The sequence below is a fragment of the Erinaceus europaeus genome, chromosome 6 (assembly GCF_950295315.1).
Source record: "Erinaceus europaeus chromosome 6, mEriEur2.1, whole genome shotgun sequence".
NCBI lineage: Eukaryota > Metazoa > Chordata > Mammalia > Eulipotyphla > Erinaceidae > Erinaceus > Erinaceus europaeus.
The window spans coordinates 17,477,136-17,502,643 of record NC_080167.1 but is presented as its reverse complement, the minus strand read 5'-3'; the positions used below and the strand labels follow the sequence as shown (position 1 = coordinate 17,502,643).

General features: G+C 45.8%; 1 protein-coding gene across 2 annotated transcripts in view; it reads right to left on the bottom strand.

The window, feature by feature from the left end:
• Positions 1-203: 203 nt before the first annotated feature.
• Positions 204-25,508, bottom strand: part of ZNF664 (zinc finger protein 664) — a 184,556-nt gene continuing 159,251 nt past the window's right edge. The window contains exons 5-6 of one of the 2 annotated variants that reach the window (XR_009550408.1): positions 16,735-16,831; positions 204-218 (exon numbers count right to left, since the gene is read on the bottom strand). The gene's annotated coding sequence lies outside the window, so the exon portion shown is untranslated. The remainder of the gene's footprint in view (positions 219-16,734; positions 16,832-25,508) is intronic. The other variant, XR_009550410.1, reaches the window with a different exon arrangement.

Sequence of the window (25,508 nt, the reverse complement as noted above, 5' to 3'; positions counted from 1 at the left end):
CAAGGAACATACTTGGCCTTCCTTTCCTCTCTTATCCAGTTCTGCTTTGGTCATGCCTACAGCTTCCATTATTGCTGTATGACTACTAGTTTGTTTTTTTTTTTCCTTTCCTCCATTACTATGAAAGATGTGAAATGGTTTTAGTAACACTTAAGTGCCAGCCTTCAAATACAAAATATTCAGGTCTCTAATTATTCCGGCCAGGTAAGAAATACTACCTATAAAAACAAACAAACAGGGAGTCGGGCTGTAGTGCAGCGGGTTAAGCGCAGGTGGCGCAAAGCACAAGGACCGGCATAAGGATCCCGGTTCGAACCCCGGCTCCCCACCTGCAGGGGAGTCGCTTCACAGGCGGTGAAGCAGGTCTGCAGGTGTCTGTCTTTCTCTCCCCCTCTCTGTCTTCCCCTCCTCTCTCCATTTCTCTCTGTCCTATCCAACAACGACAACAACAATAATAACTACAACAATAAAACAACAAGGGCAACAAAAGGGAATAAATAAATAAAATAAATATTTAAAAAAATTTAAAAAAAATGAGGCAAGTGGGGGCTGGGTGGTAGCACAATGGGTTAAGCGCACACGGCATTAAGCGCAAGGACTGGAGCAAAGGATCCCGGTTCAAGCTCCCAGCCCCCACCTGCAGGGGGGTTGCTTCACAAGTGGTGAAGCAGGTCTGCAGGTGTCTCTCTTTTTCTTCCCCTCTCTGTCAAGCATTTTCAGTCTCAAATGAAATGAGATGAAGGAGAAAGTCCTGAGATTCTACTCTGGCTGATTTCTTTTATAATTAATTAATTAATTTTGGAGACAGAGAGATTGAGAGGGAGGGAGACAGAAATTGAGACTGGGAGAGAGAGAGAGAGAGAGAGAACACTTCAGCACTGCTTATGAAGCCTCCTTCCTGCAGGTGGTGGCTGGGGGGGTTTGAACCCGGGTTCTTGGGGATGGATAGGACAGAGAGAAATTGACAGAGGAGGAGACAGAGAGGGAAAGAGAAAGACAGACACCTGCAGACCGGTTTCACCTCTTGGGAGTGACCCCCCTCCCCTGCAGGTAGGGCCGAGGCTTTGCTCCAGTCCTTGCACTTAGTACTGTATGCGCACTTAGGCGAGTGAGCCATCACCCCACCCCCCTTCTTGTGAATTTAAAACTCTAGATTTTTTTTTTAAATGTTCAATATTTATTTTTCCTTTTGTTGCCCTTGTTGATTTATTGTTGTAGTTATTATTGTTGTTCTTGATGTCGTCATTGTTGCATAGGACAGAGAGAAATGGAGAGAGGAGAGGAAGACAGAGAGGGGGAGAGAAAGACAGACACCTACAGACCTGCTTCACCACCTGTGAAGCGACTCCCCTGAAGGTGGGGAGCCAGAGGCTTGAACTGGATCCTTACACTGGTCCTTGGCTTTGCACCATCTGTGCTTAACCAGTTACACTACCAAATACTAGATTTTAACTAAAGTTGGTTCCAACACCCTTGCTTGCTTGCTGCTTCAAGATTTATTTGGGGGAGCTGGGCAGTAAAGCAGCAGGTTAAGCACATGTGGCACGAAGTGAAAGGACCAGCTTAAGGATTCCGGTTTGAGCCCCCAGCTCCCCACCTGCAGGGGATTTGCTTCACAGGCGGTGAAGCAGGTCTGCAGGTGTCTATCTTTCTCTCCCCCTCTCTGTCTTCCCTTCCTCTCTCCATTTCTCTCTGTCCTATCCAACAATAGCATCATCAACAACAACAGTAATAACTACAACAATAAAAAACAGCAAGGGCAACAAAAGAGAAAATAAATAAATATATAACAAATAAAAATATTTATTTGGGGTGTCATTCATTTGGGAGGTGTTATCTGCTTGGGGTTGTGTTCATTTGTAGCCATTTTCTTTTTCTTTTCTCCCCCTTCTTCTCCTCATTATTATTATCATATTACTATTTCATTATTATTTTACCACCAGTATTTCGCTGAGACAATGTGCCTGAATGAAGGATCCACTGCTCCTGGTGGCCATTTTTTTTTCTTCTTTTTAATCATGACAGAGAGAAATAGGGTGAGATAGGAAGGGAGAGAGAAAGACACCTGCAGCACTGCTCCACCACTCAGGTGGGAAGTAGGGGCTTGAACATGGTAACATGTGCGCTTTACAAGTTGCACCTCTACCTGGCCCATGGATTTCTTTTTATTAAGTAGTGGTGATAGTAGGGGACTGGCCAGCTTTTCTTGTCGTTACCTTTTTTATTCTGGATTATAAAACGCTAGTAAAAGTTGCTGACTCTCGTGTGGTTTCCCATGTTATAAAAACTAATGCAATGCCCAGGCTGGAATATATTACAGCCTTTGCAGCAGAGAGAGGGTGAGACTGGGTGGCTCACAGGCTGAGCGAGAGGCCAGGCTGCCGGCCAGGGAGGGGGCTCGGGCTTGGAGCCAACACCCACCCATGGGAGGCCTTGGTTCAGTCCTCAGCACTGCTTGTATCTGAGAGGTGCCCTCGATAAATAATTATTTAAAAAAAAAATTTATTTATTTATTGTTGTCCTTGTTTTTATTGTTGTTGTAGTTATTGTTGACATTGTCATTGTTGGATAGAATAGAGAGAGATGGAGAGAGGAGAGAAAGACAGAGAGAGGGAGAGAAAGACAGACACCTGCAGACCTGCTTCACTGTGAAGCAACTCCCCTGAAGGTGGGGAGTGGGGGCTTGAACCGGGATCCTTATACCGGTCCTTGTGCTTTGCGCCACATGCGCTGAACCCGCTGTGCTACCACTTGACTCCCAATAAGTAATTTTTAGCAGTGAAAGAAACAGAGACAGTGGGGGAGGGAGCTGCTTAAATAAATAGTGCCTACAATCGTGAAGGCTGGACCCCGTGTGGTGGTGGAGACAGAAAGGAAAGATGGTGGGGAGACCTTGAGACTAGCTGATGTATTGGGGGGGGAGACCAAGACCATGGTGACATCTCCTGAGGCCACAGAATGTGTCCCTGTCACCCATTTGCCCCAGAAGGAAATTCCCCAGCAGAAGAAAGGCTGGAGACAGTAGAGCTGAAGAGAGACCCACGTCATGGTGCCCTGACCTTGCACCATGCCCTGCTTCTCCAGTCAGCCAGAAGCTTCCCTCCCAGTATCCTCACTGTCTGAGTTCCTCCTGGGGAGCCGGCTGCCTGTCCAGGTGTCCCTTGAGTGCTTCCTCCTGAGTCCAGGAGACTGGTTGCTTTCACACTTGCTGAGCTTTTTCAGGTTGGGACAGAGAATCAAGCAAACCCTTCCCCCACCCCTCATAACCAATCTGAAACAGACACAGATGGATGGGGGTTGGGGGTGTCTGGGGGTGACTCTGGAGCATTTCCAGGAGGGAAATAGCTCTGAATGGCCCTCATTCTTGAAGGTCTGGCATCCAAAGTATCTTGAGCACCACCAGTGATCCCTGGGAGCACTCTCAGAGTTTCCCTCCACCCCCACCCCCATGTAAGGTGGAGTCTGGGCAGACATCTGCATCAGCATAGTGTGGTCTGTTTCTTTCTCACAGGAGCTTCCTCATTCTGCCCTCTGTGCATCTGCTTTCTGGAACCTTCCCCAGGTCTCTGAGGCCAGGCCACCAGTCCATCCAGGAGGCCACTGGTGGTCAGCTTCCTGACATGGGGAAGGGGAGTTGGGGAGGGGGCAGTTCAGAGGAATGAGAGTGACAGTCCTAGGTCAGGCATTCCCCAAAAGGCAGGTGCTGGGAGCTTTCCACAGGGCAGCTGGGGTGGGGTTGTAACACCAAGGTCAGGCTTTGACTGAGGCCAGGCTACCCCAGGCAGTGTTCCTCACAACTTCATACCCAAGAGCATTTCCTTGCTCCAAGCTTCCACTTCCCTTCTCACTCAGGGGGTGGTGTGTGGCCTCAGTTCCAACTGGTGGTGGGCCCAGAGCTTTTGTTCCTTATGCAGAGGTGACTGTTCTAGTGTGAGTGGGTGTGTGTGTGTGTGTGTGTGTGTGTGTGAGAGAGAGAGAGAGAGACTAGGGACTTGCTTTTGGTCCATTTGCAATTCCTTTTTAAAAATTCCATTCAGGATTCGACTTCCGGAGGTGGAGCTACGAGCAGCAGATCGCTTTCTCTCCTCTCCTCTCCTCTCCTCTCCTCTCCCGGATCAACTAGGAATACCAAAGGAGACCACCTGGACCGAAAACAAGACAGGACTATAATGACCACAGGAACCCAGTAAATCACCCGTGAGTACAAACACGCGTGGCTGGTGATAGAGAGGAGAGAGGGGCCTAAGGAGAGATTAAGTGACTGCTAACAGTTCAACAGTTTGTCAGTGGAGACACCACCTCCAGTCTGCTCCACCAACAAGGGGACAGCTGAAGGGAGGAAAGGAATCCCCAGAGACTCACCAAGTACAACTCTGAGTCTCCATTGCTACTACCCTCAGAATCTGGAGCAGCAACAGGGAGGGACACCAGGGCACAGAGATATAACCGGGAAACTCAGGAGAAGACCTATAACTCGGTGGCATAGCTGAAGGGCTGTGAAAGTCTCTTTGCATAACCACTGGATTATCTCTGCCACACCCTGCTTTATCTCTTGGTCAGGAGTCATTGATTAAGCCAAGAAGCCTATTGATAGTTTAAAAGCCCTCAGGCTACCATAGCCTACAGGGGAAAAAAAAAAGGCTTTTACACCACTGAACTCCAACTCAGGGATTGAAAAAACTGTTAACTTATATAAAATGGTTAAAACAACAAGAAAAAATAATGGAGACTCGAACCAGGACAAGAGTCCAGCTAAAAGTCCTCCAGAGGGCGAAGCACAAAACAACGAGTTCAACATCCAAACATTAGCTAAGGAAATAATAACAGGAGTGAGTAAAGAATTTGAAAAAATTGTAATCAGAACTGCAGGAACAACAAATGAGAATATGGAAGAAAATTCTAATAATCTCATGGTTATTAGAGAGCTGAAAGCTGAAATTGCTGAGCTAAGAAGGCAACTAGCTGAACAAGCTAAAACAGTATCAGAGCAGGGCAACAAAATAGATGAACTCCAGAAAGCAGTAGAGGGCAGAGAGAATAGAATCAATGAGGCTGAAGACAGAATTAGCAAGATTGAGGATGAATTAGAGACAACTAAAGAAGAAGTAAGAGATCTCAAAAAGAGATTAAGAGATGCTGAAAACAACAACAGAGTCCTATGGGATGACTTCAAAAGAAACAATATACGCATTATTGGCTTACCAGAGGAAGAAAGAGAAGGGGAGGAAGAAAGCGTTCTCCAGGCCATAATAGCTGAAAATTTCTCTAGTCTAGACAACACCAAAGACATAAAGATTCAAGAAGCCCAGAGGGTCCCAAACAGAATTAACCCAGACCTAAAGACACCAAGACATGTCATACTTAGATTGGAAATGAATAAGAATAAAGAAAGGATCCTCAAGGCTGCAAGAGAAAAACAAAGAGTCACCTACAAAGGAAAACCCATAAGATTAGCTGCAGACTTCTCCATACAAACACTACAGGCCAGAAGAGAATGGCAAGATATCTATCGAGTGCTCAATGAGAAAGGCTTTCAGCCAAGAATACTATATCCTGCTAGATTGTCATTCAGACTAGATGGAAGCATCAAAACCTTCTCAGACAAGCAACTGTTGAAGGAAGCAACCATCACCAAGCCTGCCTTGAGAGAAGTTCTGAAAGGTTTCCTATAAACAACCAGACCACCACAAATAGAACATATATCAAAACACTCTAAAACTCTACAAGAATGGCGTTAAAATATCTTCAATCTTTGATATCAATAAATGTGAATGGCCTGAATTCACCTATTAAAAGACACAGAGTAGGAAGATGGATCAGAAAACACAACCCAACAATATGTTGTCTACAGGAAACTCACCTAACGCAACAAGACAAACACAGACTTAAAGTGAAAGGATGGAAAACTATCATTCAAGCCAATGGCCCACAAAAAAGGGCAGGAACAGCTATTCTCATATCTGACATGATAGACTTTAAAATACATAAGATTAAAAAAGATAGGAATGGACACTACTTAATGCTCAGAGGATCAGTCAATCAAGAGGACTTAACAATTATTAATATCTATGCACCCAATGAGAAGCCATCTAAATACATCAAACTTCTACTGAAAGAGCTACAGCAATATATTAACAGTAACACAATCATAGTAGGGGACTTCAACACCCCACTATCTCAACTTGACAGATCATCCAGGCAGAAAAATCAGTAAAGACATAAGGGAGCTAAATGAAGAGATAGATAAACTAGAACTATTGGACATTTTCAGAGTCATTCATCCCAAGAAACTGGAATACACATTTTACTCAAATCCACATGGATCATTCTCAAGGATAGACCATATGTTAGGCCACAAAGACAGCATCAGCCTATTCAAGAGCACTGAAATCATCCCAAGCATCTTCTCAGACCACAGTGGAATTAAACTAACACTTAACAATCAACAAAAGATTAGTAACAGTGCCAAAATGTGGAAGCTCAACAGTACACTTCTTAACAACTTCTGGGTCAAAGAGGAAATCAAAGAAGAAATCAAAATGTTTCGAGAGTTCAATGAAAATGAAGACACAAGCTATCAAAATATTTGGGACACAGCTAAAGCAGTCCTAAGAGGGAAGTTCATAGCTATACAAGCACACATTAGGAAACAAGAAAAGGCACAAATAAACAGCCTGATTGCACATCTTAAAGACCTAGAAGAAGAACAACAAAGGAACCCTAAAGCAACCAGAAGGACAGAAATTACTAAAGTTAGGTCAGAAATAAATAACATTGAGAATAGGAAAACCATACAAAAGATCAATGAAAGTAAATGTTGGTTCTTCGAAAGAGTAAACAAAATCGACAAACCTTTAGCCAGACTCACAAAACAAAAAAGGGAGAAGACCCAAATAAATCGGATAGTAAATGAAAGAGGAGATATCACAACAGACACTGCAGAAATTCAACATATCATGCGAGGCTTCTATGAACAACTATATGCCACCAAGTTAGAGAACCTGGAAGAAATGAATGATTTCCTAGATACCTACCAACTTCCAAAACTAAGTAAAGAGGAAGTGGATAATATGAACAGGCCCATCACAGCTAATGAAATTGAAACAGTTATCAAAAATCTTCCCAAAAATAAAAGTCCTGGACCAGATGGTTTTACAAATGAATTCTACAAAACTTTCAAAGAAGAACTAATACCTCTACTTTTAAAAGTCTTCCAGAAGATTGAAGACACTGGAATACTCCCTGCCAGCTTCTATGAAGCCAACATCACCCTGATACCAAAAGCAGACAGGGACACAACCAAAAAAGAAAACTACAGACCAATATCTCTGATGAACATAGATGCGAAAATATTGAACAAAATTCTAGCCAACCGGATACAGCAGTATATCAAAAAGATTGTTCATCATGACCAAGTGGGGTTTATCCCAGGCATGCAAGGTTGGTTTAATATACGTAAATCAATCAATGTGATCCACCACATCAACAAAAGCAAGACCAAAAACCACATGGTCATATCAATAGATGCAGAGAAAGCCTTTGACAAAATACAACATCCCTTTATGATCAAAACACTACAAAAAATAGGAATAGATGGAAAATTCCTGAAGATAGTGGAGTCTATATATAGCGAACCTACAGCCAACATCATACTCAATGGTGAAAAACTGGAAGCATTTCCCCTCAGATCAGGTACTAGACAGGGCTGCCCACTATCACCATTACTATTCAACATAGTGTTGGAAGTTCTTGCCATAGCAATCAGGCAGGAACAAGGAATTAAAGGCATACAGATTGGAAGAGAAGAAGTCAAACTCTCCTTATTTGCAGATGACATGATAGTATACATGGAAAAACCTAAGGAATCTAGCAAGAAGCTTTTGGAAATCATCAGGCAATACAGTAATGTGTCAGGCTATAAAATTAACATTCAAAAGTCAGTGGCATTCCTCTATGCAAACACTAAGTTAGAAGAAATTGAAATCCAGAAATCAGTTCCTTTTTCTATAGCAACAAAAACAATAAAATATCTAGGAATAAACCTAACCAAAGAAGTGAAAGACTTGTATACTGAAAATTATGAGTCACTACTCAAAGAAATTGAAAAAGACACAAAGAAGTGGAAAGATATTCCATGCTCATGGGTTGGAAGAATTAACATCATCAAAATGAATATATTACCCAGAGCCATCTACAAATTTAATGCTATCCCCATCAAGATCCCAAGCACATTTTTTAGGAGAATAGAACAAATACTACAAATGTTTATCTGGAACCAGAAAAGACCTAGAATTGCCAAAACAATCTTGAGAAAAAAGAACAGAACTGGAGGCATCACACTGCCAGATCTCAAACTATATTATAGGGCCATTGTCATCAAAACTGCTTGGTACTGGAACATGAACAGACACACTGACCAGTGGAATAGAATTGAGAGCCCAGAAATGGGGCCCCACATCTATGGACATCTAATCTTTGACAAAGGGGCCCAGACTATTACATGGGGAAAGCATAGTCTCTTCAACAAATGGTGTCGGAAACAATGGGTTGAAACATGCAGAAGAATGAAGCTGAATCACTGTATTTCACCAAATACAAAAGTAAATTCCAAGTGGATCAAGGACTTGGATGTTAGACCAGAAACTATCAGATACTTAGAGGAAAATATTGGAAGAACTTTTTTCCGCATAAATTTTAAAGACATTTTCAATGAAACGAATCCAATTACAAGGAAGACTAAGGCAAGTATAAACCTATGGGACTACATCAAATTAAAAAGCTTCTTCACAGCAAAAGAAACCACTACCCAAATCAAGAGACCCCTCACAGAATGGGAGAAGATCTTTACATGCCATACATCAGATAAGAGTTTAATAACCAACATATATAAAGAGCTTACCAGACTCAACAACAAGACAACAAATAACCCCATCCAAAAATGGGGGGAGGAATTGGACAGAATATTCACCACAGAAGAGATCCAAAAGGCCGAGAAACACATGAAAAAATGCTCCAAGTCTCTGATTGTCAGAGAAATGCAAATCAAGACAACAATGAGATATCACTTCACTCCTGTGAGAATGTCACACATCAGAAAAGGTAACAGCAGCAAATGCTGGAGAGGATGTGGGGTCAAAGGAACCCTCCTGCACTGCTGGTGGGAATGTCAATTGGTCCAACCTCTGTGGAGAACAGTCTGGAGAACTCTCAGAAGGCTAGAAATGGACCTACCCTATGACCCTGCAATTCCCCTCCTGGGGATATATCCTAAGGAACCCAACACATCCATCCAAAAAGATCTGTGTACACATATGTTCTTGGCAGCACAATTTGTAATAGCCAAAACCTGGAAGCAACCCAGGTGTCCAACAACAGATGAGTGGCTGAGCAAGTTGTGGTATATATACACAATGGAATACTACTCAGCTGTAAAAAATGGTGACTTCACCGTTTTCAGCCGATCTTGGATGGACCTTGAAAAAATCATGTTGAGTGAAATAAGTCAGAAACAGAAGGATGAATATGGGATGATCTCACTCTCAGGCCGAAGTTGAAAAACAAGATTAGAAAAGAAAACACAAGTCGAACCTGAAATGGAATTGGAGTATTACACCAAAGTAAAAGACTCTGGGGTGGGTGGATGGGTGGGGAGAATACAGGTCCATGAAAAATGATGAATGAAATAGTGGGGGTTGTATTGCTAAATGGGAATCTGGGGAACGTTATGCATGTAAAAAAAAAAAAAAAGAAGTAGAAACGCAAAGCAGAAAATGACTGAGTTTGGAGTATGGCACCAAAGTAAGAAAGCAGAAGTATACTAGAGTTTGCAGTGAGTACCTCCCTAATACTTCCTCTCCACTTTTCCAAGCTTTGGGTCCATGATTGCTCAACAATTTGTTTGGCTTTGTATGTTAACTCTCTTTTCAGTCACCAGGTTCCAGGTGTCATCAGGATGCCGGCCAGACTTCCCTGGATTGAAGACACCACCAATGTGTACTGGAGCTCAGCTTCCCCAGAGACCCATCCTACTAGGGAAAGAGAGAGGCAGACTGGGAGTATGGACCGACCAGTCAACGCCCATGTTCAGCGAGGAAGCAATTACAGAAGCCAGACCTTCTACCTTCTGCAACCCACAATGACCCTGGGTCCATGCTCCCAGAGGGATAGAGAATGGGAAAGCTATCGGGGGAGGGGGTGGGATATGGAGATTGGGTGGTGGGAATTGTGTGGAGTTGTACCCCTCCTACCCTATGGTTTTGTTAATTAATCCTTTAAAAATAAATAAATAAATAAAAAATTCCATTCATTTCTATTTATACTATTTACATTTGCAAGGAGACAGACAGACACCATGGCAAGGACACACTATCCGTGGAGTTTTCCCTGGTGCCTCGTGCTCCCATGTGATTCTGGAGTTCAGACATGGGACCTCAAACACCCTAGGGCCATGCTGTCTCCCCTCCCTGAGCTGGTTGCTCTGTGAATAGCACTATGGAGCCTTATCCTGGGCTGTTCACCCGTCAGCTGGGAGGGGAACACAGTGTCTCCGATCCCAGCTGCGATGGTGAGGCCTTGAGGGCTCAGGGCTAATGTCTCAAAGTCAGGTGTGCAGAGGCTGAGGACATTCTTTCTCTTTATCCCTGAGGCAGGGAGTGTTTAGGGGGAGGGGCAGTGGGGGCAGGTATGGGTGGTTGAGCTCTATTCAGCAGGGTGTTTGGTAGTGCCCAGGCCTTCCCTTCCCATCATTCCTTCAGCCACAAAAGCAAGCTGGAGCCAGATTCTGCCTCCCTGAAGCCACTCTCTACTCCCCACCCCCAACCCCCAACTTCCCTCACCATGGGGCCTTATTTTCTTTTCTTGGAAGGGTTCCAGAACCTTCCCAAGCTGGGTCATTAAAGCAGGAGCCTTGTACTACCTTAATTTGCTCCCCCAATGAGACCCAATTACACAGGCGTACACATTCTTTCTTTCTTCCCGCCAGGTGCCCTCACTGCTAAGTCAATAATTCATTCCACCGCGACCTCAAGGCTGTTTGGAGAGACCAGCCTGCCTGGCGTCTCACTGCAGAGTCTTTTTAACAGGAGCTGGAAGGAATGTGCTGAAGGAGTGGGCAGAGTCCTCCCCACATCCCCAGGCTGTTAACATGCAGAAGGGGGGGAAATGCTAAAGGCAAGTATTTCTGAGCAATCTCTCTCGGCTGAGACCCAGTCTCTAGGAGTGTGTCACAGCTCTCCCTCCATGAACTAATGCCTCCAGACGGCATCATGAAATGCACTTGTCACCACCAGCCTCCCTTGCTTCTCTGTGGCATTTTGGGTCTTGACATTTTATAAGGGGCTCAAGCTGTTTCTTGGGAAGGACAGGAACCTGGCAGAAAGGGCTCAACCCTCCTCTCTCATCAACCAGTCAACCAACCAACCAACCACCCAACCTTTATTTTTATTTTTACTTATTTATTTAATACAATTTTTTTTTTGCCTCCAGGGTTATCACTGGGGCTGGGTGTCTGCACCATAAATCCACTGCTCCTACAGGCCATCCCCCCCTTTTGTTGCCCTTGTTGTTTTATTGTTGTTGTAGCTATTATTGTTGTTGTCATTGTTGCCGTCTTGTTGGATAGGACAGAGAGAAATGGAGAGAGGAGGGGAAGACAGAGAGAGGGAGAGAAAGATAGACACCTGAAGACCTGCTTCACCACTTGTGAAGTGACCCCCCTGCAGGTGGGGATCCTTACGCTGGTCCTTGAGCTTGGTGCCATGAGCACTTAACCCGCTGTGCTGCCACCTGGCCCCCTAAACAAACCTTTTTAACAGTGGCATAAGAAAAAGAGTAGCACAGTGTATCACGTAGTAAGGTAAAGTAGCTCCTTTGTATCTGGATAACATTATTGTAAGCTATCTACATATGTCAGGCTTGCTTTGTCTTTGCATCTGTGAACACAGACTTAGATGGTTTCCGTGTCTTGGCTTCTGTGAACACGGGTATGCGAATCTTCTGTCAGGGAGCAATTGCATCTTCTTCAGTGTGTACCTCCATATTAGTGTTCATTCCAGTTTCTATCTTCTGGGACCCCTCCCAGAGGGCCACTAATCCCATCATGAGGGCCCCACCCTCTTGACCCCACCACCTCCCAGAGGCTCTCACCTCCTAACTCCACCATCCTGGGGGTCAGGCTCCACATGTGGATTTGGCGGGGGTGGGGGGGTTACCAACTCTGAGTTCACTGAGCTTCTTTAGGGCATTTAGCCAGGAGAGGGACTGCAGTGGTGAGCCAGTGACAGCTTGCACTTGTCTAGATGCTCGCCAAGTGGCTCCTGCAACCTCCATCACTTTCACCGCATTTTGCAGAGTCTGCTCACTGCTCTAAGGCACAACACTTACCAACAGGGTGGGATGGGAACTGTGAGGACATAGGCAGCTCCTGAGAGCACAGCCTCTGCAGACTCAGCCAATCCCTTGACACAGCCACACGTCAGGGCCACTTCCCAGGACAGTGTTCCTTTTGTGGGCAGGAGGGAAGAAAGGAGGTGGTGATAAACTTGGCCCACTGACACTGACACACACACACACACACACACACACACACAGAGAGAGAACAGAGAACAACTCTCTAACAACAGAGTTCTTGGGAGAAATAGAACAGACTCTAAAGTCAACACAACCTAACTCTCACAGGGCCCAGGAGGGAATCCTGAAATGACCTGACACTCAGACAAAGGCACGTGACTCACCCTCAGGAGGAAAGACAAGTCCGAGTACAGGACAACCCCGAAATGATCCTGACTCTAGAATCTAGAAAATCAAAGGATTTTTCCTGCTGTTGTTACAGTCATGCCCAGTAATGGAGAGGAAGTGACCCCATTTAGCAAGGGGAAAAAATGGGAAGTCCCAGCAGATATGTGTTTTTCTTTAATAAATTAATTAACTTTTAGATAGATAGATAGAGAGAGAGAGAGAGAGAGAGAGAGAGAGAGAGAACTGAAGCTTTCTTCAGTGCCCCTGAGGCCTGGATTCAAAACCGGTCGAGTACATAGCAAAGAAGCATATTGCCCAAGTGAGCTATTCCCTAGTCCACTAGTTGTCTTTCCATTACTGGAGTTTCATGGCTCTGAATCAACTGCTTCAGATAGAGGGAGAGAGGGGTTTCCTGCAGTGTGGTGGGGGTGAGGCTGGGCTGGAAACTTGCTGGAGCACACGCCCAGACAGGGGCACTGACCCGCTGACTCGACTTGCTAGCCCTGCTAAAAAAGAAGTGTAAAAATAAATAAATAAATAAACAAGGAAAGAAAGAAAGAAAGAAAGAAAGAAAGAAAGAAAGAAAGAAAGAAGAAGGGAAATGTGGGGCCAGGCAGTGGCATGCCCAGTTGAAAATACAGATTATCACACACAAGAACCCCACCTGCAGGGGGGCAACTTTGCAAGTGGTACAGCAATGCTGTGTGTGTGTGTCTCTGTCTCTCTTTCTATCCCCCCTTTCAATTTCTCTATCTTATCAAATCAAATGAGTAAATATCTTTTTTAAATTTTTTAAAATATGTATTTATTTTCCCATTTTTTTGCCCTTGTAGTAGTTATTGTTGTTATTGATGTCGTCGTTGTTAGATAGGACAGAGAGAAATGGAGAGAGGAGGGGAAGACAGAAAGGGGGAGAGAAAGATAGACACCTGCAGACCTGCTTCACCGCCTGTGAAGCGACTCCCCTGCAGGTGGGGAGCTGGGGGCTTGAACCGGGATCCTTAGGCTGGTCCTTGCGCTTTGCACCAAGTGCGTTTAACCTGCTGTGCTACCACCCGACTCTCAGTCAATATCTTTTTAAAAGGCAATTCTAAAGCTGAAAGTTCAGGAAGCAAAAACCACAGAGATAAGCAGTCTGTCCTCTCACCTGCAAGCAGAGAAGTCCTGTTTCCTATGAGAACAAGCTCATGCACACAGATGTGTACACTCTTGCATGACACACACTCACATGAAAGTTAAATTTCTACATGATACACAGAGCTGAACCAAGGGAAGACAAAAAGCATGGCATGGCAAAGCCTACTCAAAGTTTTAAGTACCCCCCCCCTCAATATTTGAAAAGCAGCCTGAGGACTTTAGAGAGTGCAGCCCCAAACCTCTGCTCCCCGGCCCCCCTGCCCCCCACAGGTGGGACCCTGCTTTCTGGTTTTGCTCCATGTCTCTCACACAAGGGCCCAGTGTGGGTGGTGGGTGGGACGTCTGAGGCTGAGACACAGAGGTGATTATCCAGCTTCCTCCTCGGGCTGGAGGCCACAACGCCCACAGCTCCCCTCCATACACATCCGAAGGCGGACTTCAGATCAGAAGCAGAGGAGGAACCAATAGTCTGATGAAGTGGCAAAACTGTCCCATTTCCCTCCAAAAATGCCCCCACAGCTCTTGCCACAGTGAGAGCAGACACCAGCTTGGGTCTCACAGGCAAGGGCAGGTGAGGGGGACTGGGCTGTGACAGGCAGTTAAGAAAGGCCCCTGGGCCAGAGAGACATGGGCCTGAACCTGCTACAGCTCCTCTCTGTTGCTGAGAGAGTTCATTTTTAACTCTTGTGTGTTTCTTATTCAAGAAACCAACTGGGGATTTGTTGTTGTTATTGCCAGGGCTCAGTGGCTGCATGATAAACCCACCATTCCCCCCAACCCCTTTTAATTTCCTTTTATTTTATTTGGTAACAAAGATAGACATGAAGAAGGGAGTGGAAGGAGAGAGACAGAGAGATACCTGCAGCACTGCTTCACCAATCACGAAGCTTCCCCCACCTTCCAAAGCGGTGTTTGAACCTGGTTCCTTGCGCATTGTGCTCAGGACAATGGTAGTGGAGGTGCTTTTTTAAACTAGCGATATTCCAGCTGCTCTAAAGCACAAGGCTTGCTTAGGGGCTGGGTGGTGGCACATGTGGTTGAGCGCACATACTACAGTGCACAAGGACGTGAGTTCGAGCCCCCCAGTCCTCACCTGCAGGGGGGAAAAGCTTTGCAAGTGGTGAAGTAGGGCTGCAGGTGTCTCTGTCTCTTTCCCTCTCTATTTCTCCCTACCCTCTTGAGTACTGGCTGTCTCTAACCAAAAAATAAAGATAATTTGAAAAATTGCAAAAAAAAAAACCAACCTGTTCTAGTTACTTCTTCTTCTTCTAGCGTTTGCCCTTCTTCCGTAGCCAGTGAACAGCGTCAGGTTGAAAGCTGTCAGGAGCTGCTTGTTGCTGGCTTTGAAAGTGACTGGGATCCATGTGGATTCAGTCGGCTAGGAAGGATTGTCAGTTTCCCCAATGAATGGGGACTCACGGGATGCACCACGAGAAGATCGATCCAATGCATCCCTTCTAGTTACTAATAATACTAGAAAAAAGCACAAGAGAATTAGACTAATCTTCTCACCTAACTTGTAAGGGTCTGAATTCCCAGAGGGCAGAAACTGTAAATTTTGTCTGTAGTATTCCTTCTCATTTTTTTTTTCCAACCAGATGGAGAGTTATGGTTTGCTGAGTTCCGTGTGACAGATTGAGTCATTATTAATATTGCCATCATTACTGTATTATCTGTCTTACATTTCTTCTTTCTTTTTCCCCCCAGAGCACTGCTCAGCTCTGGTTTATGGTGGTGTACAGGATTGAAGCTGGGACTTTGGAGACTCAAGCATGAGAGTCTCTTTGTATAACCATTATGCTATCTTCTCAGCTCCCCTGCCTTCCCTCCCTTTTTTTTAAAGAGACAGAGAGACACTGAGAGGGAAGGGGCAGAGATAGATAGATAGAGAGAGAGAGAGACAGAGATAGATAGAGAGACCTGCAACCCTGCTTCACCACTTGTGTTGCTTTTCCATGCAGGTAGGGACCAGGGGCTTGAACCCAGGTCCTTACACATGATAATGTGAGCTCTACCAATCTTCCACCACCCAGCCTCTTGCTTTTCTAATATTCCCTTGACTTATGTGTCCAGATATTAATACTTAGGATACCACCCTCTTTGCCCCCATGTGGGGGGTCTCCGGGGGCTCACCAAGTCTGACCAGAGCCCCCACATTTCTATCTAGCCCTTTGCTCTGGTACTGTCATTGTCCCCCCTCCTGCTGGCGTGGCCCCATACCCTCCTGGCCACAGGAGCTGCCCTGATTCTAGCCACAGCCCCACCATCTAAGCGCCTCCCCTCCCCAGGGACACCAGCTGACCGGGGCCTGGGCTCCTTCCCCTGAAGATCCCACCCTGGCCTGGGTCCTGGGGCTCTGTGTTAAGCTGGGAGTTCAGGAAGGGGAGGTGCTCAGGGAGTTCAGGGGGTACTGGCAGGAGCTGTCGCCAAGTCCCTTGGGGTCACCCTCTAGAATGATACCTAGGAACTGCCAAAGGGGACAGGACTCCCTTCTGTCACCAGTGGACATGACTTGGCTTCTTAAAATGGATCACAGGAAGATGCTCCCACACACTTCCTACCCCTTTTTATGTGACAGCAATGTCCTAGCCCTCTGAGGATGTGTCTCAGGCTCTTCTCAGCTGGTTCTGGCCGCCTGTGACCTGGACCCCAGTGCACAGCTGGCTCTGGGCAGCCAGCCCTGCACAACCCCTTCACCCCTAGTCTGAGAACCCCCTTGTACTCTCAGCCCTCTTCATTCCCCATGCCCTAGAGGCAGGCTCTGCCTCCCTTCCTCCATACTTAAGCTCCTTCAAGACAAGGAGGGGACTTCAAAACCACTCCATAGGGGTCTGGAGATAGCTCAGCTGGTAGAGCACACACCTTACCAGAATACCCAACACCACATGGGAGTGCCATGATGTGGTGAGGAGAGGGCTCCATGGCCTTGGTCTCTCTCCCATTCCTTTAATGTCTCTGTCTGAAAAAAAGAAAGAGAGAGAGAAAGAAAAGGCTGATGTATTTGCACATAGGAGGATCAACACTGCAAAAACCAGTATAGAATAAAAATCTCAGGAGTTGGGCGGTGGCATAGTGGGTTAAGCGCACTTCACATGGCGCAAAGCGCAAAAGCCGGCATAAGGATCCCAGTTCGAGCCCCCGGCTCTCCACCTGCAGGGGAGTCGCTTCGCAAGCGGTGAAGCAGGTCTGCAGGTGTCTATCTTTCTCTTCCCCCTCTGTCTTCCCCTCCTCTCTCCATTTCTCTCTGTCCTATTCAACAACTACAACAGCTATGACAACAATAACAACTACAACAAGCACAACAACAAGGGCAACAAAATGGGAAAGATAGCCTCCAGGAGCAGTGGATTCGTAGTGCAGGCATCGAGCTCCAGCAATAACCCTGGAGGGAAAAAATAAATAAATCATCTCAGTAGACAACATTCCATCAAGAATTTTGGTCCATACTCTCAGTGGAGAAGTGAGAGGGGGAAGATGACCAGAGGGCTCTGAACTCCAACTCCATCAGGACTTGGAGAGAGAAGAGGAAGAAGGGAGAGGCATTAAAAAATCAAAATCAACAACAAGGGCAACAAAAGGGAGAAAAAAAAAAAAGGCCTCCAGGAGCGGTGGATTCATGGTGCAGGCACCGAGCCCAGCAATAACCCTGGAGGAGGAAAAAGAAAAAAAAAATCAAAATCAAAATCAAAATCTCAGTAGACATGGATGGAGGGGATGAAGGCACGAAATGGCTTCTCTCTTGAAGAAATAAAATTGTCCTGACCTGAAAATGGGACTTCCCTTCAGGGGTAGGTTGAGAGCCACCTCACCCCCAATCCCCTGTATGAAAGGAGCTGTCAAATGGCCTAGGAAGAAGTCTTCTAGAAGCTGAGTAACATGAGACAAGGGAGTAAAGAAAATATCCCATCTGGATGGGGGAGACAGGGATTTGTTTGGGGACAGAGTGATGGAGGCCAAGCAATGTCCTCAAGCCAACAGGGGCACAGGAGTCATGGTCATCGACATGTGGGCCTGCCTGGGGCCCACAAGGTGTCCTGAACTGCCTTCTGGCCCCCGACTCCAAAGCAGGTCCGGGTGGCTGGGATGCCCCTTCTGAGTCACTGAGGTCAACACACCTTTATTGCCAGATGCAGAGCTGGAAAGGCCGCTTGCTGGCTGAGAGGACTGGGCATGGGGTACATGCCCCCCACGCCAAACTGAGATACTGAGGTTTGCTGCCAGTGCCTGGGTATGCTCTCACTCTCCCCCCACTTTTAGAAACCTGCTCCCCAGAAACCAACATGTTTGGCTTGCCTCCCTCCTCCTGAAATCTTGTGGCCTGCAGCCTCTGGAATGGAGTTTATTTATTCATTTAAATTGGAATCTGGCATTGACTCGTGTTTATCTTCTCCATAAAGACCTTTTTATTTGGGTCCTGGAGAGCTGTTTACTGCTTGGCACATGTGGCATGAAGAAGTGATCTGAGTGGAGATGTCAGTGCCATGATCCAGTGAGTGTGTGCACGTGTGTGTGTGTGGGGGGACACACCGGGAAGGGGTTTTGCCCACACAGGGCCCCTCTCACCTCCATCTCCATGTCCCAGGTGAAGGAGATCAGGGTTCAGGATTGGAGGCAACCTCCCCCAACCCTGGGTCCAGAAGAGGCAGAATCTTGGACACATTTGAGAGCAGACGACACTCATTAAGGCCATTTCTAGAAAGATCATTCCTCACATCAATCTTGTCTCCCCCACCCCCCATGGGTGAGAAGAATGGAGACTGGGAAACAGCTTGGTGAGAGGAAGCTTCACAAGCAGTGAAGCAGGGCTGCAGGTCTCTCTCTCCCCCTCCCCCCCCATCAAATAAAATGAAAGGAAAAAAATGGTCACTGGGAGCAGTGGATTGATCTTTCAGGCACCAAGTCCCAGCTATAACCCTGGTGGAAAATAAAATAAAATAAAATAAAGTAAAATACAGAAAAAGTAGAGGGATGAGGCAAAGGACAAGCATTTGGGCCTCAAAAAGAAGAAGGAAATGCCTAACAGAGTAAAATAAGTGCAGATACAGATTGTTTTTTCCTTTAAAAATTGAGGAGAGTCAAGCATCTTTGAAGAGGGAAGAGGCTTCTGGGGAAAGAAGGGGAATGAAACAGTGTGTGTGAAAATCTCAGAAGGAAAGGAAAAGGAACCAGAGTAGGAGAAATGGTGGGGTTTAGAGAAGAGCAGTGATAGTCCACGTGTTGAGTAATTTCAATATGGCGGACCAGGCACTTGGTACCTCACACTCAATGTCTTGTTTCAGTCTCACTAATCCCTCTGACAGGGACATGGCTGTGCTTATCTCACTCATTTTGCAGATGAGGAAAAAGAGGCTCAGGGGGCTGGGTGCTGGCACACCTAGTTGAGCGCACATGTTACAATGTGCTAGGGCCCATGTTCAAGCCCCTGGTCCCCACCTGCGGGGGGAAGCTTTGTGAGTGGTGAAGCAGGGCTACAGGGCTCTCTCTCTCTCTCTCTCACCCCCTTCCATCTTGATTTCTGGCTGTCTCTATCTAATACATAAATAAATCCAATTAAAAAGACAAAGAGGCACGGGGACAAAGGCACCTGTCTGTGGTCACTGGGTGGATTCAGAACAGCTCTCCTGTGTCCATCCTGGAGAAACCTCTCCCTGCTGTCTGAGAGAGACAAGGTGGGCGCCACAGGTGGGAGTCACATGTGTGCTTTAATTTTTTAATATTGAATTAATATATTTATTAGATAGAGGCAGAGAGAAATCAAGAGTGAAGAGGGAGATAGGGAGGGGGAGAGAAAGAAAGATATCTGTAGTACTGCTTCACCGCTCGTGAAGCTTCCTCCCGGCTGGTAGGGACCAGAGAGAGGCTTGAAGCCTGGGCCTTGTGCCACTAACTGTCTCCTAATTATTTTATTTCTTTTTATTATTTTTAAAATATTTATTTAATTTATTTATTCCCTTTTGTTGCCCTTGATGTTTCATTGGTGTTGTTACTGATGTTGTCGTTGTTGGATAGGACAGAGAGAAATGGAGAGAGGGTGGTGTTGTATGCTTTACATTGGGTTCTAGTTCTCCCCCACCAAGAGAATTGGATCAGTCCAGTTAGTTTTCGCGGGCCGCTTGGCCCCGCCCCGAGGAACCCCGAGAGAGGGTTCCAAAGTGAGAGAGTGTCAGAGTTCCAGGGTTGGGGAGTGCAGAGTAAGAGAGAGTACTTGGTGCCGCCTCAGGGGCAAAGAGGCAGCAGAGAGTTCTGTTTGGTGATTAGTTTGGTTTAGTTTATGAATCATTGTTCTTGAATAAAGAAATACAGCTTCCCTGCCCAGCCGTTGTCTCCGCGTCTCTGTTACCCGCCCGTGAAGCCAGTGCGCCCGGCTAGAGGCGATGAATTTTAACAACAGGAGGGGAAGACACAGAGGGGGAGAGAAAGACAGACTCCTGCAGACCTGCTTCACCGCCAATGAAGCAACCCCCCTGTAGGTGGGGAGCTGGGACTTGAACCAGGATCCTTACACTGGTCCTTGCACTTTTGCACCTGCTGTGCTACTGCCTGACTCCCTTAATTATTTTATTTTAATGAGAGAAAGAAAGAAAGAAAGAGAGAAAGGTAGATAGATAGGCAGGCAGACCAAAGCATGGCTCAACTCTAGCTTGTGGTGGTTCTGGGGATTGAATCTGGGACCTCAGAGCCTCAGCCGTGAATCTTTTTGCTTAACCATTTTTCTGTCTTCCTCAGCTCTCTAGCCCATTTCAAGTGCTTAATAACCACCAAAGTAAAAAAAAAAAAAAAAAAAAAAAGCACTACTCCAGCCTTTAGGTTCATGATTAGTCAACAACTTGTTTGGCTTTATATGTTCACTCTCTTTTCAGTCACCAGGTTCCAGATGCTAGCATGATGCCAGCCAGACTTCCCTGGACAGACAATCCCACCAATATGTCCTGGAGCTCTGATTCCTCAGAGCCCCGATCCACTAGGGAAAGAGAGAGGCAGCCTGGGAGTATGGATCAACCAGTCAACGCCCATGTTCAGCGGGGAAGCAATTACAGAAGCCAGACCTTCCACCTTCTGCATCCCACAATGACCTTGGGTCCGTACCCCCAGAGGGATAAAGAGTAGGAAAGCTATCAGGGGGAGGGGATGGGATACGGAGTTCTAGTGGTGGGAATTGTGTGGAGTTGTACCCCTCTTATCCTATGGTTTTGTCAGTGTTTCCTTTTTATAAATAAATAATAATAATAAAAAGTGACCAACTTTGCTAAAAATAAATAACAACCAAGGTTGGTAGCTGGTCATGTTGGTGAGCCAAAACAAGGGAATGAACCCTTTAGAAAGCATGAAACCACTCACTGGAGCATAAAGTGAAGAAGAATTATCTGGTTGCTTTCAGAGGCAAAAACTGGTCATACATTATTTCAAGTAAACTTCTTAATCTGAATGAAATTTAAACCCACAGAATTTTGAACTCCTGGAGCCAGTGGAGCCCACCAACTTCAGGGGTCTCTGGGAAGCATAAGCATAGGCCAGTCCAAAAACTGTGATGATCTAAGTTAAAATCCCCTCTAAGTCACCCAGAGGAGGGATGCCAGAGAAAGTCCTAGAGTCAGTGATAACACTGGGTGTTGGACACCTTCTAACTTGCATGAGTCACTTTTTTAGTGATGTCACACTTCCTCTCTGGGTGACTACCAGCCTCTTGGCAAACAGTGGCTACTGAGGTGTGGCTGGGGAGGTGGCAGGGGCAGAGGGCACCAGGACAGCTGGTGGCTGACTTGCACATCTGCTGCTCCCCCCACTCCCCAAACCCCTGACAGTGTGGCCACACTACCCAGAAGGATTCGCATGTGAAGCTCTTGTATGACTTCAAATCTCCTACTAGCCACATCAAACAACTGAAAAGAAGAAGTGAAATACATATTTTTCAATCTTTTAAAAGTATCTTATTTGGGAGTTGGGTGGTAGTGCAGCGGGTTAAGAGCAGGTGGCACAAAGCACAAGGACGGGTGTAGGATCTTGGTTCGAGCCCCCGGCTCCCCACCTGCAGGGGAGTCGCTTCACAGGCAGTGAAGCAGGTCTGCAGGTGTCTGTCTTTCTCTCCCCCTCTCTGTCTTCCCCTCCTGTCTCCATTTCTCCCTGTCCTATCCAACAATGACGACAACAATAATAACTACAACAATAAAAAAACAACAAGGGAAGCAAAAGAGAATAAATAAATAAATAAATATTTTTAAAAATCTTATTTACTATTTATGGGTAGAGACAGAGAGAAATTGAGAGGGAAGGGGAATTAGAGAGGGAGGGAGGAGGAGATAGAGAGAGAAAGGGAGAGAGAGACACCTACAGCACTGCCTTACCACTCACAAAGCTTCCCCCCTGCAGGTGGAGAGCGGGGCTTGAACCTGGGTCTTTGTGCATTGCAATATGTCTGTTCAGCCAGGTGTGTGACCACGCAGTCCTTGAAGTGGATCTATCTGAATAATATGTTCTATTTCATGCATCTTATCTGAATATTATCAAAACCACTTGATAAAAAGCATCTGGTGATGAAATGCTATGCTCCCTATTTTCTGCTAAGTTTTCAAATTCCTATGTTCATTTTATATATTTATATACATCCAGCTGAATGTCACAATTTAATTGATAATTTTTTTAAAAACCAGCTTTTGGTAGGGCCAGTGGAATAGCTCACGTGGGTAGTGCACTGCTTTGCCATGTATGAGACCCAGGCTGAAGCCCGGCCTTTACTTCAGTGGAGGAAGCTTTGGTGCTATGGTCTCTTTCACTCTCTCCTTCTCTGCTTATCTGTTTTTATTTAAAGTAAGTTGTATATGTAGCAGTTTGGGAAAAAATAAAGCCCAAATTTTGTATATTTTACCATTTACCAAAAAAAGCTGAAAAATTCAGGGCTGAGTGATAGCTCAGTAGAGAGCACATCTTATTGGGTTCAGACGCTGGCATCACATAGGAGAACCATGGTATCAGGGAAGCTCCATGGATAGTAGAGAAGCACCATGGGATCTCTCATTGTCTCCTTAAAAAAAAGGGAGTCGGGCAGTAGCGCAGTGGGTTAAGCACACGTGGCACAAAGCGCAAGGATCAGCGTTAGGATCCCGGTTTGAGTCCTCGGCTCTCCACCTGCAGGAAAGTCACTTCACAGGTGATGAAGCAGGTCTGCAGGTGTCTGTCTATCTTTCTCTCCTCCTCTCTGTCTTCCCCTCTTCTCTCCATTTCTCTCTGTCCTACCCAACAACGATGACATCAATAACTACAACAATAAAACAAAAGGGAATAAATAAATATAATTTAAAAATGTAAATAAAAGAAACACTAGTGAAAGCTAGAACTACTTGCCAAAGTTGTTCCAAACATATTTGTGTTTTTCTAATAATGAAACTGAATATATATATATATATATATATAATTTAAATTTATGTTGATTAAACTAAAACTCAATTTCTTCCTCAGTTGAACTGACTGCATTTCAAGGACTCTCAAGTCATGGTGGCAGGAGGCCGCCATATTGCATAGGGACTATGGCAGGAGGCCGCTTTATTGATCAGCGACTATGGCACCTCCCACCGCCATGCAATTTTTTTTTTGTTATTTCACTCCAGCTTCTGCTTTCTTGCTTCTTACTCTTCCCCCCGCCAGCACTCAGACTGTTTTTTCTCATCTCCCTCCTTGATGTGCCTCTTCACCAGAGGAGACTGTGCCAAGCTGGTTGGCTGTGGTCAAAGCTTTCCACTTCCGAGATGGAGACGTGTCTGGGGGAGGCCTTTCTGTTGTTGTTCCAGATCCCAGTTGAAATTGACTCCTGTGGAAACAACTCAAAGCACTGTGATGTAGCTTGTAGGTCCTGTGCCCACAGACAGGGCAGCTGGCAGTGTCATGAGCGTTTTGGCACAGGTATTGATATGGAATCTTGTTCTCTGTATCATCCTCCTGACTTCTCCCTATTCCCCCCGCCCACCTTTGGCATCCAAACCGCAAGCCAGTGGTTCCTTGGCAACAGAGCGAGTGTTTGTCTTGGCGGTGGGCATTGAGAGCCCACTTAGACTGTTGATGCTTCTCCCGCACAGCTTGCTGTTTGCTCTTCCTGGTGGCTGATGGGGACCCACTTGCTGAATTTTGGGTCTTCTCTAAGTGCCTAAATTAAAGTGAGCAAATAAATAAGACAGGGAGAGGGAGTTCTAGAAAACGTATTTAGGAACCACTCAAGTGTAATATACAACTTCCTCAACCACAAATGCTCTTCTTGGGAATCTCAGCAAAGCCATAGGGAGATTAATATTCCTGACAGTAGACAACACTGGCCTGTCTGTTTCTAGCTGTGGATCTTGCACGAGAGGGATGGTGCTATGGTAGGATAGGGCTTCCAGAATGTTCTGCAGAAGCTTTGCCTCTCATGCCTCTTGTGACACCTTTGGGGGTAGTACAAGCATCCTGGCCATTTTAAGTTAGCTCATTTGAGTGATATTGGCAGAAGTGTTAGTTATGGTGGTGGTTGTGGTGATGGAAGTGATGGTGGTGTTGGTAATATTGTGATGATGTTGGTGGTGGTAATGATGGTGGTAGTGATAGTGGTGGTAGTGAGGTGGCCATGATGGTGATAGTGGTGGTGGTAATGGTGATTGATAGTGATGGTGATGGTGGTAATGGTGGTGATTGATAGTGATGGTGGTGGTGGTAATGGTGGTGATTGATAGTGATGGTGATGGTGATGGTGGTGGTGGTGGTGATTGATAGTGATGGTGATGGTGGTGGTGATTGATAGTGATGGTGGTGGTGGTAATGGTGGTGATTGATAGTTATGGTGGTGGTGGTGGTGGTGGTGGTGATGGTGGTGATTGATAGTGATGGTGGTGGTGGTAATGGTGGTGATTGATAGTGATGGTGATGGTGGTGGTGGTGGTGATTGATAGTGATGGTGGTGGTGGTAATGGTGGTGATTGATAGTGATGGTGATGGTGGTAATGGTGGTGATTGATAGTGATGGTGATGGTGGTAATGGTGGTGATTGATAGTGATGGTGGTGGTGGTAATGGTGGTGATTGATAGTGATGGTGATGGTGGTAATGGTGGTGATTGATAGTGATGGTGGTGGTGGTAATGGTGGTGATTGATGGTGATAGTGGTGGTGGTAATGGTGGTGATTGATGGTGATAGTGGTGGTGGTAGTGGTGGTGATTGATAGTGATGATGGTGGTGGTGGTGGTGGTGATTGATAGTGATGGTGGTGATGGTGATTGATAGTGATAGTGATGGTGGTAATGGTGGTGATTGATAGTGATGGTGATGGTGGTAATGGTGGTGGCTGATAGTGATGGTGGTGGTGGTAATGGTGGTAGTTGATAGTGATGGTGATGGTGGTAATGGTTGTGATTGATAGTGGTGGTGGTGGTAATGGTGGTGATTGATAGTGATGGTGGTGGTGGTAATGGTGGTGGTTGATAGTGATGGTGATGGTGGTAATGGTGGTGATTGATAGTGATGGTGGTGGTGGTGGTGGTGATTGATAGTGATGGTGGTGGTGGTGATTGATGGTGGTAATGGTGGTGATTGATAGTGATGGTGATGGTGGTAATGGTGGTGGTTGATAGTGATGGTGGTGGTGGTAATGGTGGTGATTGATAGTGATGGTGGTGGTG